Below are 19,895 nucleotides of genomic sequence, written 5' to 3'. Positions count from 1 at the left end.
CAGCAAAATTTTTGGTGGTCGTATAAAAATGAAAGTAATGTGCACGTTCATTGTCCTTGATGTTGACGGACATTCGAAAGAAGCGTTTTTCTTTCTTTTTTTTCCTCATACAAGAAATAACAGCGGCAATATAATCTAAATACAAATAGGTCAACTATAAACGTCTTTGTTTTCATACACATTAACTTTCAACTGAAAGCTGTTATCCCAAGAGAAAATGAAATCGGGATCCATCGGGATCCCAATGAAATCCCGGTGAAATTGGCGGGATAAGCCGGGATAGGCATCTGAAGACGGGATCCCATTCGGGATAAATATCTGAAACTGGGATCCCATTCGGGATATCTGTCTGAAGCCAGGATCCCATTCTAGTTGAAACGGGATAAATATCTGAAACTGGGATCCCATTTGGGATAACTGTCTGAAGCCAGGATCCCATTTGGGATAACTGTCTGAAGCCAGGATCCCATTCTAGTTGAAACGGGAAAACATAAACCAGAATTTTGTTTGCAAAAATACGTAAGTGTTTGGTAAACAGGAAGTTGTTGAGTGCTGAATCTGAAAACGCATATGGATCTATTCAAATAGCATGATTGTTTTAACAAATATGGTTTTTATCCATTTACAGCCATGTTAGTAGTTCAAATAATTATGACGTATGGCAAGGCTATTTTAAGGCTATTTTTTTTCCAGGACGCCTTCCTTCTTTGTCAAATATTTTTGAAATACACAATTATTTATAACATAAAGCAAAGGTTATTGGTGTTAATTAACAATGTGTATGACACCAAATCTGTCAGGTTAAGCCAATCACTTAATGGGACACTTAATTTTCAGTTTGACAGTATTTCTAAGTCAGAAAAATGCAGAGATTTCCGCGATAAAAATGGCAGGGCGTCCAAGAAATGTCAACGGCTGTTTTGCCAGACAAGCTGGGGTGTTTATGATTTTCTCCAAGTTCACATAAGTGCGTTTCTATTAATTGTCGTCCGGTATATATCAATGATACCCTTATGATCGACATCGTAAAAGGTTGGTTTCTCAACTTATGTAAAATGTAAATAAAATGCTCCGCAGGGCGCAGCTTGATACGACCGCAGAGGTCAAACCCTGAACAGTTGGGGCAAGTATGGACACAACATTTCAAGCTTTATACAGTTCTGAATTTGGATTGTGATTAAATATTTGACACAGCATAGGTTTCTGACACAGAATGAATGTGGTCTAAGAACTTAAAAATTTTAAATTGGACATTCATCTATTATGGTCCAATATCCAAAATCTAAATACATGGTTAGATTCAGCATATCAAAGAACCCCAAATATTCAATTTTTGATGAAATCAAACAAAGTTTAATTTTGGACCCTTTTGACCTCAATGTGGACAAAGTTGATAACGGGGCCCACAAATAAAAAATCTAAATACATGGTTAGATTCAGCATATCAAAGAACCCCATTTTTAAATTTTTGTTGAAATCAAACAAAGTTTAATTTTGGACCCCGATTTGGACCAACTTGAAAACTGGGCCCATAATCAAAAATCTGAATACATCTTTAGATTCAGCATATCAAAGAACCCTGAGAATTCAATTTTTGTTAAAATCAAACTAAGTTTGATTTTGGACCCTTTGGACCTTAATGTAGACCAATTTGAAAATGGAACTAAAAATTAAGAATCTAAACACGCGGTTAGATTCGGCATATCAAAGAACCCCAATAATTCAATTTTTGATGAAATCAAACAAAGTTTAATTTTAAACCCTTCGGACCTAAATGTCGACCAATTTAAAAACGGGGCCCAAAATCTAAAAACTAAATAAACGGTTAGATTCAGCATATTAAAGAACCCTAAGAATTCAAGAATAAAATCCCATTGAAATTGGTCAAGAAATAAGCAACTTATACGAAGTATCTTCTTTTGCACAATACTGTGCAATTGAATATTTCTTGCTATTGCGCAATATTGTGCTATTGGATATTTCTTGCTATTGCACAATACTGTGCAATTGAAGATTTCTTGCTATTGCGCAATACTGTGCAATTGAAGATTTCTTGCTATTGCGCAATACTGTGCAATGAAGATTTCTTGCTATTATGCAATACTGTGCAATTGAAAATTTCTTGCTATTGCACAATACTTATTATATAATAATTTACACATCCTGTTTGGTGTGTATCTCCTACAATATCATTATTATTTGCTTTTAAATATAAATCAGAAATAACCAACTTAAAATGGAAAATTTTAAAAGAAAAAAAAAAAGAAAAAAAGGAAAAAAAAGTAAAAAAAAAAAAATCCCCCCCCCCCAAATTTTTTGAACCCCCTTATGATTCATCACCCCCAAACTCAATCCCAGCCTTCCCTTTGTGGTATGGTACCTTGCAGTACAATTTCAGAGAGATTCATACACTTGAACACAAGTTATTGTCTGGAAGCTAGAAAAATGCTTGTTTTTTGGCCCCTTTTTGGCCCCAAATTCCTAAACGTTTATGGCAATTACCCCCATACTCAAACCCAGCTTTCCCTTTGTGATATGAAACCTTGTAGTACAATTTCATAAAGATCCATACACTTACACACAAGTTATTGTCTGGAAACTAGAAAAATGCTTGTTTTTTTGCCCCTTTATGGCCCCTAATTCCTAAAATTTTGAGGCAATTACCCCCAAAATCAATCCCAGCCTTCCCTTTGTGGTATGGTACCTTGCAGTACAATTTCAGAGAGATCCATACACTTGAACTCAAGTTATTGTCTGGAAACTAGAATAAAATGCTTCGCTGGGGCGCAGCTTGATACGACCGCAGAGGTCGAACCCTGAACAGTTGGGGCAAGTATGGACACAACATTCAAGCTTGATACAGCTCTGAATTTGGATTGTTATTAAATATTTGACACAGCATAGGTTTCTGACACAGAAAGAATGTGGTCTAAGAACTTGAATTTTTTTAATTTACCTATTATGGTCCAATGTCCAAAATCAAAATACATGGTTATATTCAGCATATCAAAGAACCCCATATTTTCAATTTTTGTTGAAATCAAACAAAGTTTAATTTTGGACCCCAACTTGGACAAACTTGAAAACTGGGCCCATAATCAAAAATCTAAACACATGTTTAGATTCAGCATATCAAAGAACCCCAATAATTCAATTTTTGCTAAAATCAAACTAAGTTTAATTTTGGACCCTTTGGACCTTAATGTAGACTAATTTAAAAAACGGGACTTAAAATTAAAAATCTAAATACACGGTTAGATTTGGAATATCAAAGAACCCCAATAATTCAATTTTTTATGAAATCAAACAAAGTTTAATTTTGGACCCTTTTGACCTCAATATGAACCAATTTGATAGCGGGGCATACAAATAAAAAATCTAAATTCATGGTTAGATTCAGCATATCAAAGAACCCCATATATTCAATTTTTGTTGAAATCAAAAAAAGTTTAATTTTGGACCCCAACTTGGACCAACTTGAAAACTGGGCCCATAATCAAAAATCTAAACACATGTTTAGATTCAGCATATCAAAGAACCCTAAGAATTCAATTTTTGTTAAAATCAAACTAAGTTTAATTTTGGACCCTTTGGAACTCAATGAAGACCAATTTTAAAAAATGGGACCCAAATTAAAAATCTAAAAACACGGTTAGATTTGGCATATCAAAGAACCCCAATAATTCAATTTTTGATGAAATCAAACAAAGTTTAATTTTAGACCCTTTTGACCTCAATATGAACCAATTTGATAGCTGGGCCCACAAATAAAAAATCTAAATACATGGTTAGATTCAGCATATCAAAGAACCTCATATATTCAATTTTTGTTGAAATCAAACAAAGTTTCATTTTGGACCCCAATTTGGACCAACTTGAAAACTGGGCCCATAATCAAAAATCTAAATACATGTTTAGATTCAGCATATCAAAGAACCTCATATATTCAATTTTTGTTGAAATCAAACAAAGTTTTAATACTGGACCCTATCTTGGACCAACTTGAAAACTGGGCCCATAATCAACAATCTAAACACATGTTTAGATTAAGGATATCAAAGAACCCCAAGAATTCAATTTTTGTTAAAATCAAACTAAGTTTAATTTTAAACCCTTCGGACCTAAATGTGGACCAATTTAAAAACGGGGCCCAAAATCTAAAAACTTAATAAACGGTTAGATTCAGCATATTAAAGAACCCTAAGAATTCAAGAATAAAATCCCATTGAAATTGGTCAAGAAATAAGCAACTTATACGAAGTATCTTCTTTTGCACAATACTGTGCAATTGAATATTTCTTGCTATTGCGCAATATTGTGCTATTGGATATTTCTTGCTATTGCGCAATACTGTGCAATTGAAGATTTCTTGCTATTGCGCAATACTGTGCAATTGAAGATTTCTTGCTATTGCGCAATACTGTGCAATTGAAGATTTCTTGCTATTATGCAATACTGTGCAATTGAAAATTTCATGCTATTGCACAATACTTATTATATAATAATTTACACATCCTGTTTGGTGTGTATCTCCTACAATATCATTATTATTTGCTTTTAAATATAAATCAGAAATAACCAACTTAAAATGGAAAATTTTAAAAGAAAAAAAAAAAGAAAAAAAGAAAAAAAAGGAAAAAAAAAAAATTCCCCCCCCCCAAATTTTTTGAACCCCCTTATGATTCATCACCCCCAAACTTAATCCCAGCCTTCCCTTTGTGGTATGGTACCTTGCAGTACAATTTCAGAGAGATCCATACACTTGAACACAAGTTATTGTCTGGAAGCTAGAAAAATGCTTGTTTTTTGGCCCCTTTTTGGCCCCAAATTCCTAAACGTTTATGGCAATTACCCCCATACTCAAACCCAGCTTTCCCTTTGTGATATGAAACCTTGTAGTACAATTTCATAAAGAACCATACACTTACACACAAGTTATTGTCTGGAAACTAGAAAAATGCTTGTTTTTTGCCCCTTTATGGCCCCTAATTCCTAAAATTTTGAGGCAATTACCCCCAAAATCAATCCCAGCCTTCCCTTTGTGGTATGGTACCTTGCAGTACAATTTCAGAGAGATCCATACACTTGAACTCAAGTTATTGTCTGGAAACTAGAATAAAATGCTTCGCTGGGGCGCAGCTTGATACGACCGCAGAGGTCGAACCCTGAACAGTTGGGGCAAGTATGGACACAACATTCAAGCTTGATACAGCTCTGAATTTGGATTGTTATTAAATATTTGACACAGCATAGGTTTCTGACACAGAAAGAATGTGGTCTAAGAACTTGAATTTTTTTAATTTACCTATTATGGTCCAATGTCCAAAATCAAAATACATGGTTATATTCAGCATATCAAAGAACCCCATATTTTCAATTTTTGTTGAAATCAAACAAAGTTTAATTTTGGACCCCAACTTGGACAAACTTGAAAACTGGGCCCATAATCAAAAATCTAAACACATGTTTAGATTCAGCATATCAAAGAACCCCAATAATTCAATTTTTGCTAAAATCAAACTAAGTTTAATTTTGGACCCTTTGGACCTTAATGTAGACCAATTGAAAAAACGGGACTTAAAATTAAAAATCTAAATACACGGTTAGATTTGGAATATCAAAGAACCCCAATAATTCAATTTTTTATGAAATCAAACAAAGTTTAATTTTGGACCCTTTTGACCTCAATATGAACCAATTTGATAGCAGGGCATACAAATAAAAAATCTAAATTCATGGTTAGATTCAGCATATCAAAGAACCCCATATATTCAATTTTTGTTGAAATCAAAAAAAGTTTAATTTTGGACCCCAACTTGGACCAACTTGAAAACTGGGCCCATAATCAAAAATCTAAACACATGTTTAGATTCAGCATATCAAAGAACCCTAAGAATTCAATTTTTGTTAAAATCAAACTAAGTTTAATTTTGGACCCTTTGGAACTCAATGAAGACCAATTTTAAAAAATGGGACCCAAATTAAAAATCTAAAAACACGGTTAGATTTGGCATATCAAAGAACCCCAATAATTCAATTTTTGATGAAATCAAACAAAGTTTAATTTTAGACCCTTTTGACCTCAATATGAACCAATTTGATAGCGGGGCCCACAAATAAAAAATCTAAATACATGGTTAGATTCAGCATATCAAAGAACCTCATATATTCAATTTTTGTTGAAATCAAACAAAGTTTAATTTTGGACCCCAATTTGGACCAACTTGAAAACTGGGCCCATAATCAAAAATCTAAATACATGTTTAGATTCAGCATATCAAAGAACCCCATATATTCAATTTTTGTTGAAATCAAACAAAGTTTAAATACTGGACCCTATCTTGGACCAACTTGAAAACTGGGCCCATAATCAACAATCTAAACACATGTTTAGATTAAGGATATCAAAGAACCCCAAGAATTCAATTTTTGTTAAAATCAAACTAAGTTTAATTTTGGACCCTTTGGACCTCAATGAAGACCAATTTTAAATAAAATGCTTCGCTGGGGCGCAGCTTGATACGACCGCAGAGGTCGAACCCTGAACAGTTGGGGCAAGTATGGACACAACATTCAAGCTTGATACAGCTCTGAATTTGGATTGTTATTAAATATTTGACACAGCATAGGTTTCTGACACAGAAAGAATGTGGTCTAAGAACTTGAATTTTTTTAATTTACCTATTATGGTCCAATGTCCAAAATCAAAATACATGGTTAGATTCAGCATATCAAAGAACCCCATATATTCAATTTTTGTTAAAATCAAACAAAGTTTAATTTTGGACCCCAACTTGGACAAACTTGAAAACTGGGCCCATAATCAAAAATCTAAACACATGTTTAGATTCAGCATATCAAAGAACCCCAATTCAATTTTTGCTAAAATCAAACTAAGTTTAATTTTGGACCCTTTGGACCTTAATGTAGACCAATTTAAAAAACGGGACTTAAAATTAAAAATCTAAATACAAGGTTAGATTTGGAATATCAAAGAACCCCAATAATTCAATTTTTGATGAAATCAAACAAAGTTTAATTTTGGACCCTTTTGACCTCAATATGAACCAATTTGATAGCGGGGCCCACAAATAAAAAATCTAAATTCATGGTTAGATTCAGCATATCAAAGAACCCCATATATTCAATTTTTGTTGAAATCAAAAAAAGTTTAATTTTGGACCCCAACTTGGACAAACTTGAAAACTGGGCCCATAATCAATAAAATGCTCCGCAGGGCGCAGCTTGATACGACCGCAGAGGTCGAACCCTGAACAGTTGGGGCAAGTATGGACACAACATTCAAGCTTTATACAGCTCTGAATTTGGATTGTGATTAAATATTTGACACAGCATAGGTTTCTGACACAGAATGAATGTGGTCTAAGAACTTAAAAATTTTAAATTGGACATTCACCTATTATGGTCCAATATCCAAAATCTAAATACATGGTTAGATTCAGCATATCAAAGAACCCCAAGAATTCAATTTTTGATGAAATCAAACAAAGTTTAATTTTGGACCCCGATTTGGACCAACTTGAAAACTGGGCCCATAATCAAAAATCTAAATACATGTTTAGATTCAGCATATCAAAGAACCCTAAAAATTCAATTTTTGTTAAAATCAAACTAAGTTTAATTTTGGACCCTTTGGACCTTAATGTAGACCAATTTGAAAACGGAACCAAAAATTAAGAATCTAATTACACGGTTAGATTCGGCATATCAAAGAACCCCAATAATTCAATTTTTGATGAAATCAAACAAAGTTAAATTTTGGACCCTTTTGACCTCAATGTGGACAAAGTTGATAACAGGGCCCAAAAATCAAAAATCTAAATACATGGTTAGATTCAGCATATCAAAGAACCCCATATATTCAATTTTTGTTGAAATCAAACAAAGTTTAATTTTGGACCCCGATTTGGACCAACTTGAAAACTGGGCCCATAATCAAAAATCTAAATACATGTTTAGATTCAGCATATCAAAGAACCCCAATAATTCAATTTTTGATGAAATCAAACAAAGTCAAATTTTGGACCCTTTGGACCTCAATGTGGACCAATTTAAAAACGGGGCCCAAAATCCAAAAACTTAATACACGGTTAGATTCAGCATATTAAAGAACCCCAAGAATTCAAGAATAAAACCCCATTGAAATTGATCAAGAAATAAGCAATTTATACGAAGTATCTTCTTTTGCACAATACTGTGCAATTGAATATTTCATGCTATTGCGCAATACTGTACAATTGACAATTTCTTGCTATTGCGCAATATTGTGCTATTGGATATTTCTTGCTATTGCGCAATACTGTGCAATTGAAGATTTCTTGCTATTGCGCAATACTGTGCAATTGAAGATTTCTTGCTATTGTGCAATACTGTGCAATTGAAAATTTCTTGCTATTGCACAATACTTATTAGATAATAATTTACACATCCTGTTTGGTGTGTATCTCCTACCATATCATTATTATTTGCTTTTAAATATTAATCAGAAATAACCAACTTAAAATGGAAAATTTTAAAAGAAAAAAAAAAGGAAAAAAAGAAAAATAAAGAAAAAAAAAAAATCCCCCCCCAAATTTTTTGAACCCCCTTATGATTCATCACCCCCAAACTCAATCCCAGCCTTCCCTTTGTGGTATGGTACCTTGCAGTACAATTTCAGAGAGATCCATACACTTGAACACAAGTTATTGTCTGGAAACTAGAAAAATGCTTATTTTTGGCCCCTTTTTGGCCCCCAATTCCTAAACGTTTCTGGCAATTACCCCCAAACTCAATTCCAGCTTTCCCTTTGTGATATGGAACCTTGTAGTACAATTTCAGAAATATCCAAACACTTACACACAAGTTATTGTCATGAAACTAGAAAAATGCTTGTTTTTTGCCCCTTTTTTGGCCCCTAATTCCTAAAATTTTGAGGCAACTACCCCCAAAATCAATTACAGCCTTTCCTTCGTGATATGGAACCTTGTGGTACAATGTCAGAGAGATCCATACACTTACACACAAGTTATTGTCTGGAAGTTACAAAAATGCTTATTTTTGGCCCCTTTTTGGCCCCTAATTCCTTAACTGTTGGTACCATAACCCCCAAAATCAATCCCAACCTTCCTTTCGTGGTATTGAACCTTATGGTAAAATTTCATGGAGATCCATTCACTTAAACTAAAGTTAGAGTGCGAAAACCAATGTGTCTTCGGACGACGCCGGACGACGCCGGACGACGACGCCGACGCCGGACGACGACGACGCCAACGTCATACCAATATACGACCAAAAAATTTTTAATTTTTGCGGTCGTATAAAAATCTAAACACATGTTTAGATTCAGCATATCAAAGAACCCCAAGAATTCAATTTTTGTTAAAATCAAACTAAGTTTAATTTTGGACCCTTTGCACCTCAATGAAGACCAATTTAAAAAACAGGACCCAAATTAAAAATCTAAAAACACGGTTAGATTTGGCATATCAAAGAACCCCAATAATTCAATTTTCGATGAAATCAAACAAAGTTTAATTTTGGACCCTTTTGACCTCAATATGAACCAATTTGATAGCGGGGCCTATAAATAAAAAATCTAAATACATGGTTAGATTCAGCATATCAAAGAACCTCATATATTCAATTTTTGTTGAAATCAAACAAAGTTTAATTTTGGACCCCAATTTGGACCAACTTGAAAACTGGGCCCATAATCAAAAATCTAAATACATGTTTAGATTCAGCATATCAAAGAACCCCATATATTCAATTTTTGTTGAAATCAAACAAAGTTTAAATACTGGACCCTATCTTGGACCAACTTGAAAACTGGGCCCATAATCAAAAATCTAAACACATGTTTAGATTCAGCAAATCAAAGAACCCCAAGAATTCAATTTTTGTCAAAATCAAACTAAGTTTAATTTTGGAACCTTTGGACCTCAATGTAGACCAATTTAAAAAACAGGACCCAAATTTAATCAAAGCGCGAAAGCGCTGTAAAGGCAGTTAATTACAGGTTGTGTGTATTTTTAGTCCAGTTATATCATTATCTTGCATAGTACATTGTACTTATCAGAGGTGGCTTTCAGTATTTAAGATTTAGAGTTCTCTAATGATATTGAAAAAGTTTTATGAATGTCATATTCTGAGCACTATATTAAGGGGATTGTTCTCACTTGTTTATGAACTAGTGCATTATGTCCAGTTTGTACCTTTTTTATCTATGTTTATAGTCAAATACTGTTTAAAATAGTTTGGCATTTTCTTTTTAGTAATAAGTAAATGTTATCCACTTTATTTTATTCAACTTTGCAAATGTGGTTTGTTACTGGTAAGTACAATGTATGGATGATAGTTGTTTCATTGGCAATCATAACACATCTCCTTATTTATATAATGATCTATATTCAACGACCTCAGGTACAAAAAAAATGTATGTAACTAAACTATGATGGGAAACCTTTGACTTCTTTCTTTAATATAAACTTTTGATTTGGTACCATAGAACTATGTAGAATAAATGTACATTGCAACATGTCAACTCTTTCAAAGACAATACTTTTTTTAGAAACTATAACTCCAAGCAAAATTATATTTCCAAGTATAAAGTAATTTATGAATGAAACAAGAGTGCACACGCTGAAATGTCTCGCCTTCTTTACTAATCATTGATATTATGTTGATAGTCCTAAATATAAAGCTTTATTACAACTGTCACATAAACTTAACATTAACCAAGTAAACTAAACATTGACCAATGAACCAAGAAACTGAGGTCAAGGTCAGATGAACCATGCTAGGCAGGCATGTACAGCTAACAATTCTTCCATTCAACAAATATAGTTGACCTATTGCTTATAGTTTAAGAAAAACAGACCAAAACACAAAAACTTAAAACTGAGCAATGAACCTTGAAAATGAGGTCAAGGTAAAAAAAAAACCTGGGTGACTGACATATAGATCATAAAATATTTCCATACACCAAATATAGTTGAACTATTGCATATAGTATTAGAAAAAAAGACCAAAACTCAAAAACTTAACTTTGACCACTGAAACGTGAAAATGAGGTCAAGGTCAGATGACACCTGCCAGCTAGACATGTACACCTTACAATCATTCCATACACCAAATATAGTAGACCTATTGCATACAGTATAAGAAAAACAGACCAAAACACAAAAACTTAACTATAACCACTGAACCATGAAAATGAGGTCAAGATCAGATGACACCTTACAGTCCTTCCATACACCGAATATACTAGACCTATTGCTTATAGTATCTGAGATATGGACTTGACCACCAAAACTTAACCTTGTTCACTGATCCATTAAATGAGGTCGAGGTCAAGTGAAAACTGTCTGACGGGCATGAGGACCTTGCAAGGTATGCACATACCAAATATAGTTATCCTATTACTTATAATAAGAGAGAATTTAACATTACAAAAAATCTTAACTTTTTTTTCAAGTAGTCACTGAACCATGAAAATGAGGTCAAGAACATTGGACATGTGACTGACGGAAACTTCGTAACATGAGGCATCCATATACAAAGTATGAAGCACCCAGACCTTCCACCTTCTAAAATATAAAGCTTTTAAGAAGTTAGCTAACGCCGCCGCCGGATCACTATCCCTATGTCGAGCTTTCTGCGACAAAAGTCGCATGCTCGACAAAAAGGAGTTCTTAATTAAGTAATAAACTGATTCGCTGAGCGCAGCTGGATACACCCACAGAGGTCCAACCCTGAACAGTTGGGGCAAAAATGGACACAATATTCAAGCTTGATACAGGTCTGAATTTGGATTGTAATTAAATATTTGACATATTATAGTTTCTGAATAAAAGTAGTCAAAGAACTTGAAATCGGTTATATGAATTGAATTTATATTCAATTAAAGATTTCTTGCTGTTGTGCAATACACTGTGCTGTTGTGCAATACTTAATAAATCTGTTGCCAGACTATAAACAAATAAAGTTCAATTTCTTCTCAATGTCATATTTGAAATTTATGAAAATCAATAGGGAGATTACATCAATAGCTATAAATAATTCACCAAAGTTTCATGCGAACTGCTTAAAGCATTTTTGAGTTGTTGTCCAAAAACTGAAAAATCCCCCCTTTTTTAATGAATAAAACCCCATAGCTCAGAAATGTAAAATCTAAAATTTATAAAATTCTAAAGGGAGCTTACGGGTTGATAATTTAGTCTTAGATGCAAGATTTTTTTATCAGTTGTTTGTGGCTTTGAACTAGCTGTCAGTAAATGCGAGTACTCTCAGATCTGTACTTAGTGTCTTTTTGTTGTTTGGATGTACAACTACCCGGCCACGTCCACTTGTATTTGTATTTATCCATCTGATGAGTTAAGCCTCTTTCAACTGATTTTTATAGTTCGCTCTTATATTGTACTGTTACACCACTGTCCCAGGTTAGGGGGTGGGTTGGGATCCCGCGAACATGTTTAACCCGGCCACATTCTGTATGTACATGTATGTGCCTGTCCCAAGTCGGGAGCCTGTAATTCAGTGGTTGTCGTTTGTTTATGTGTTGCATATTTGTTATTCGTTCATTTTTTGTACATAAATTAGGCCGTTAGTTTTCTTGTTTGAATTGTTTTACATTGTCATTTCGGGGCCTTTTATAGCTCACTGTGCGGTATGTGCTTTGCTCATTGTTGAAGGCCGTACTGTGACCTATAGCTGTTAATTTCTGTGTCATTTGGTCTCTTGTGGAGAGTTGTCTCATTGGCAATCATACCACATCTTCTTTTTTATATTTACATCAACAGATATAAACAATTCACCAAAGTCAAGGTGAGACAACAAAACTTAGTTGTAAGATCTCTGAAATTTTTTACACGGTACAAGTTTTACTAATTGTTGGAGATTGTATGGTGACAGTAACACCTGTAACTGCTTAACCCATTTCTTATGCACTTTGGTTCGATAAACTCACTGAATATCATACCACATCTCCTTATTTTTATATGCATTACAATTTACATGTGCATGTAATTGTAAATAGTATTTATATATATATATCAGAACAAACTTCATTGCGTCACTTTTATTTATGCATCCTTTGGCACAATACAAGTTCTAAAATTACACAACATAAAACAACTAAATGTTATTTCAGATGAAAGTTTTGTTTCAGTTCCATTCATAGGATTTATTAGAATTTTGTATGTTTTGCCAAGTCCAATAATTAGCTCTATGTGCACGTGTTAATTGGAGACTTTTCTATCCCGTATAGGAGTTTTGGAACTAATTCTGTTTCTTTTTTTGAAAAAAGTGAGGAAACAAATCTTGCACATTTAAACCTTTGTCTGCCATCACACTGTCACCTGGATCACATAATGAACTATTCTACATCTTTCAACTATTTCACAGTCACTGGTACAACCAACATATGCATTAGAGACATAGTTGACTAAACCACCAGGTGTCGAACATACAAGTATTTTCAGTGTTTCTGTTTTTATATGATGAAAAGGTTGCCTGAGCTCTAGGAGCTTTAGGTTTTATCACGGGATATTCTGTGCTGTCAATAATAATCCAAGTTGTAGGAAACTTTAATTTGAAGTTGGATGGCGAAAAATACCTGACTAAACCACTAAATGGCCAAGTGTTAGCCTCACGCCACTGTTTAGACATAAAAACAATCCATGTTTACACAATATTCTTAACACTAGTTTCAATCTAGAATCTAGACAGTTCAAAGTTGGTTGTATAATGCATCAATTTCATCAAAGTCATAAAAAAACTGATTTTCAAATGACACCCTATCAATTTGAAAATATATGCATCTCAAACAATGTGCTGTTGGACCAAGTGTGGTCAAAACAAATAAAAATTTAGTATACAACTCTACAACTCTAAACCGGTATAAAAATGCATGGCTGTGTCACGTGTCTTCATTTAAAAATTCTCTGCTGAAAATATAGGCATTGATGGTGTTTGCGTAATTCCATCTGTGAAGCTCAACATTAGCACGGCAGTTGGTGGTGGACAGTCATAAATCCTGTCTGCAGTATGAATTACTTCTTCAGGAAAACCAACTTTACAATCAAAACTTTCCTCTAGATTTCTACTACAATATTCATCAAGTTTAGTTCTTTTGTTTTCACAGGAAACTGCCCTGATTTTTCTTTTTGCGGACGATTCAGTCTCTTGCTTGGTCCAGGAAAAAAGGCTGGGATTGGCAGTAGACTCAAGTCTCTGTATGGTGGGTTTGTGCCCTGAAAAAGGTTATAAAACATTAGTTTTTTGATAATTAAATGAACTTCCATTAGCAATGCATACTTTGTACGGAAGCAAGTTAACTCGTACCATTGTAAACTCGTACCACGTAAACTCGTACCAAAAAAGTTAACTCGTACCAACGTAAACTCGTACCACTGGGAAGTCGTACCAATCAGAACTTGTATCACTGCAAACTCATACCATTAAAAATATATTCAAAAATACGAATGTTTTATGATTTTTTTTTTGGTAAACTAAATAAAAAAAGTTGAATTACTTGAATTTTATACTAGATTTTAATGAAAACTTAGACAAAAATATGAATGTTTTATGATTTTTTTTTTTTTAAGCTTTATACAAAAAATTAAAATATCTTTGAAATTTATACCAGATTTTAATGAAAACTTAGACAAAAATACGAATGTAATTTCTTAATTACCATGCTAATAAATATATAAAATTCCTTTGATTGTGTGATTATTAACTAATCAACTTGTTTTTTTTTATCTTTTACTAATCAACTTGTATAATCATATAAGCATGGTCATATTCTGCTGAAATGTGCTGAATATTGTATAAAAATAAATTTCATACTTTCTAACTGTTGCCGTGTTGGTTATAAACAATTTTAAACCTTTAAAACACAATCAATAAATTCTATCATTAAATAAAATTCCTTTTAGAAAAAAGAGAAAAATACCCAAATCTATTCAATGTTACTGATTTGGAATGATTAAAAATTAAATCAAATAGTTGTCAGTAATAGTTTAAAAAAGAGTCTATTCAAGGGAGACAACAAAGCCAATCTGCCACGGTTTTCTCTATCCAATTAGACAAGGAAAATTAGATACAAATTGGTTAATGTAATTTCAAATTATATACATTTTACAGACTTAAGAGGTATTGAGTGAAATTAAAGTATATATTCATCATTAAACACCATTTGAATGCATTTAAATAAGTTGGTACGAGTTTACAATGGTATGAATTTACCGTGGTACGAGTTAGCAGTGGTACGAGTTTGCATTGGTACGAGTTTTTGTTTAGTGGTACGAGTTGACATTGGTACGAGTTTACAATGGTACGAGATAACTATAATTCCTTTGTACTACCTGGCAAAATATTAACTAGATTTATTCATTACAATCTGGATAAAACTATGTTAGCCTGATTCAATGTACATCAAAATGTATGTTATGTAAATCCAAAGGACAAACAATGAGAGACGTATGCAACAAACATACATTGTTTGTACCTAAATAACTATAATATAGATGAGAGCATGTCATTGTTTTGTTCCTGTTAACATTGTCATTGATATTTTTCAAGAAAGTCTATGAGGCATAGCTTATGCATTCCTGTCATTAATACATTAGCATAATTACTGCTAAAATAATTCTCAGTATGATATACCTCTTGTAAGAAATCATTATAATTGTAGCAAGCACCAAAAAATCTCAAACAGATCACATTGAATCGTATTCCAAAAAATTATGACGTCTTGAATTAACCACTCCCTTTTATTCTAAAACGATAATTGCGGTTGTAAACAGACTTTGGTTTATTCGCATGTCGATTACATATATAACTATATATTTTAAAAAGAAAATAGAGTTTTACCATGAGTAGTTTCCTGCACGTAGTCTTTTTCAGTAAAATGTGCCTTGCAAACAACAGCTGATTGAGATGGGACTCCACGATTTCATCGTGTTCTCGTCCAATCTGCGTATGGGCCATGGCGTTGATCCAACTTTTCCTTCATTTTAAGTCATTTGGAAATGCATGTCCTCCTCTTAAATGACATCCAGGTACACAACAACAAGTACTTGGCATCATTAATTAAAAATGCAACTGTAATAGTTGCACAGTGCAGAAACCGGAAGTTGAAGTACAGGATCGGCTACCACGGCGCCACCTATTCAGGAACGATAATTTGCTACTTTATATAACTGCGAAATAACAATAATGTTAGACGGGTTCGCGTGCATAAACAGAAATGCGCTTTAAATTTTATAATATAATTCATGTTCAGTCGACCTTTAATTATTATAACAACAACTGAAATGATTTATAAACATCTAGATTGCAGATAACACTCGAAATTAACCCGACCTCTTTCCACATGGAATTCAAATAATTCTAGTTTGTCAATCGGTTGACTGCTTATAATGTAAAATACAAATATATCAAAAGTTTTTAAAACTAACAAAACACAATGATCGTTTCTCTATTTCCCAATGTAAATGAAATGAGACAAAAAACATTTTATACCACAATAAGAAGAGGAGAGAATCAACATTTTCCGGATCTACTTGGAGCCTAATGACCCCCCACGTAGATAAGTTGGATATCGCGGAAAGAAATATTAACACGGCAACTAGAAAGGCATTAAAGCACTGCCTTTAAAAACCTAAATACACGGTTAGATTTGGAATATCAAAGAACCCCAATAATTCAATTTTAGATGAAATCAAACAAAGTTTAATTTTGGACCCTTTTGACCTCAATATGAACCAATTAGATAACGGGGTCCACAAATAAAAAATCTAAATACATGGTTAGATTCAGCATATCAAAGAACCCCATATATTCAATTTTTGTTGAAATCAAACAAAGTTTAATTTTGGACCCCAATTTGGACCAACTTGAAAACTGGGCCAAAAATCAAAAATCTAAATACATGTTTAGATTCAGCATATCAAAGAACCTCATATATTCAATTTTTGCTAAAATCAAACAAAGTTTAATTTTGGACCCTTTGGACATTAATGTAGACCAATTTGAAAACTGGACCCAAAATTAAAAATCTAAATACACTGTTAGATTCGGCATAACAAATAAATAAATGTGATCAAAGATTTTACAAATCTAATGCGCCATACTGTGCAATTAAAGATTACTTCTTGAAATTTTTCAATATTTGAAATTTGAAAAAAAATAATATTTGAAGAATAATTCTTTTTAATTTCTGAAATCTGAAATGAGAAAAAATTGGCCCCCCACAATTTCTTTTTATCCCCCCCCCCTTTTTCCCCCCAAAAAATTCTTTCCCTCAAGATATGGTCATAATCTCAATTCAAATTTCCAATGGAGTTGGCAACCATAATTACCCATTTAAATTTACCATAGTGCTAACTTAATCTATTTTATAATAGAATTAATAAAAATATAGTGTCTAATCTTTCATATGGATTTTTTTGTAAAAAAAAAAGATGAAAACATTTGCAGATATTTTTACTGGTCTTCCTTTATAAATATGCATTTCTTTAAACATAATTTAAAAGCAGTGTAAGGGAAGTAACCAAAACGTTATATTTGGATTACCTCCCTTACACTGTTTTAGATTATCTTTATTGTTCATTAACCATTACTTTATACATAATTTAAAAGCAGTGTAAGGGAGATAATTTCAATGATGTATTTGATTTATCTCCCTTACACTGCTTTAAATTATGTTTTGTACTAAAGTATTTGTCCATTAACCAGGACAACCTTGTTTTTCCCCCTTTTTTGCCCCTAATTCCTAAACGGTTTGAGCCATAACCCCCCAAAGCAAATCCTAACCATCCCTTTGTGGTATGGAAACTTGTAGTATAATTTCAGAGAGATCCATACACCGTTCCACAGTTATTGTCTGGAAACTAGAAAATGCTCATTTTTGGCCCCTTTTTGGCCCCTAATTCCTTAACTGTTGGTACCATAACCCCCAAAATCAATCCCAACCTTCCTTTTGTGGTATTTAACCTTATGGTCAAATTTCAAAAAGATCCATTCACTTAAACTAAAGTTAGAGTGCGAAAACCAATATGTATTCGGACGACGACGCCGGACGACGACGACGACGACGCCAACGTCATACCAATATACGACCACAAAATTTTTTTGCGGTCGTATAAAAATGGGACCCAAATTTAAAATCTAATAAAATGCTCCGCAGGGCGCAGCTTGATACGACCGCAGAGGTCGAACCCTGAACAGTTGGGGGAAGTATGGACACAACATTCAAGCTTGATACAGCTTTATATTTGGATTGTGATTAAATATTTGACACAGCATAGGTTTCTAACACAGATTGAATGTGGTCTAAGAACTTAAAAATTTTAAATTGGACATTCACCTATTATGGTCCAATATCCAAAATCTAAATACATGGTTAGATTCAGCATATCAAAGAACCCCAAGAATTCAATTTTTGATGAAATCAAACAAAGTTTAATTTTGGACCCTTTTGACCTCAATGTGGACAAAGTTGATAACGGGGCCCAAAAATCAAAAATCTAAATATATGGTTAGATTCAGCATATCAAAGAACCCCATATATTCAATTTTTGTTGAAATCAAACAAAGTTTAATTTTGGACCCCGATTTGGACCAACTTGAAAACTGGGCCCATAATCAAAAATCTAAATACATGTTTAGATTCAGCATATCAAAGAACCCTAAGAATTCAATTTTTGTTAAAATCAAACTAAGTTTAATTTTGGACCCTTTGGACCTTAATGTAGACCAATTTGAAAACGGAACCAAAAATTAAGAATCTAAATACACAGTTAGATTCGGCATATCAAAAAACCCCAATAATTCAATTTTTGATGAAATCAAACAAAGTTTAATTTTGGACCCTTTTGACCTCAATGTGGACAAAGTTGATAACGGGGCCCAAAAATCAAAAATCTAAATACATGGTTAGATTCAGCATATCAAAGAACCTCATATATTCAATTTTTGTTGAAATCAAACAAAGTTTAATTTTGGACCCCGATTTGGACCAACTTGAAAACTGGGCCCATAATCAAAAATCTAAATACATGTTTAGATTCAGCATATCAAAGAACCCTAAGAATTCAATTTTTGTTAAAATCAAACTAAGTTTAATTTTGGACCCTTTGGACCTTAATGTAGACCAATTTGAAAACGGAACCAAAATTTAAGAATCTAAATACACAGTTAGATTCGGCATATCAAAGAACCCCAATAATTCAATTTTTGATGAAATCAAACAAAGTTTAATTTTGGACACTTTGGACCTCAATGTGGACCAATTTAAAAACGGGGCCCAAAATCCAAAAACTAAATACACGGTTAGATTCAGCATATTAAAGAACCCCATGAAATCAAGAATAAAACCCCATTGAAATTGGTCAAGAAATAAGCAATTTATAGGAAGTATCTTCTTTTGCACAATCCTGTGCTATTAAATATTTCTTGCTATTGCGCAATACTGTACAATTGACAATTTCTTGCTATTGCGCAATATTGTGCTATTGGATATTTCTTGCTATTGCGCAATACTGTGCAATTGAAGATTTCTTGCTATTGCGCAATACTGTGCAATTGAAGATTTCTTGCTATTGTGCAATACTGTGCAATTGAAAATTTCTTGCTATTGCACAATACTTATTATATAATAATTTACACATCCTGTTTGGTGTGTATCTCCTATCATATCATTATTATTTGATTTTAAATATAAATCAGAAATAACCAACTTAAAATGGAAAATTTTAAAAGAAACAAAAAAGGAAAAAAAGAAAAAAAAGGAAAAAAAAATAAATCCCCCCCCAAAATTTTTTGAACCCCCATTATGATTCATCACCCCCAAACTCAATCCCAGCCTTCCCTTTGTGGTATGGTAC

The 19,895-nt window shown here is 33.1% G+C and overlaps 2 long non-coding RNA genes across 6 annotated transcripts in view; both read left to right on the top strand.

Annotated features, from left to right (window-relative positions):
• The window catches only part of LOC127718952 (uncharacterized), a 126,651-nt gene that overhangs the window by 102,071 nt on the left and 4,685 nt on the right, over positions 1-19,895 (top strand). The window lies entirely within an intron of this gene.
• Positions 2,084-7,344, top strand: LOC127718943 (uncharacterized). Its single transcript, XR_007990042.1, has 2 exons — positions 2,084-5,602; positions 6,976-7,344. It is a non-coding gene; the product is annotated as an uncharacterized LOC127718943 (long non-coding RNA).

This window comes from Mytilus californianus, unplaced genomic scaffold, assembly GCF_021869535.1.
Source record: "Mytilus californianus isolate M0D057914Y unplaced genomic scaffold, xbMytCali1.0.p SCAF_10, whole genome shotgun sequence".
Classification (NCBI taxonomy): Eukaryota; Metazoa; Mollusca; class Bivalvia; order Mytilida; family Mytilidae; genus Mytilus; species Mytilus californianus.
Note: the sequence above shows the minus strand (reverse complement) of the source record. Positions and strands in the feature narration are given on the sequence as shown.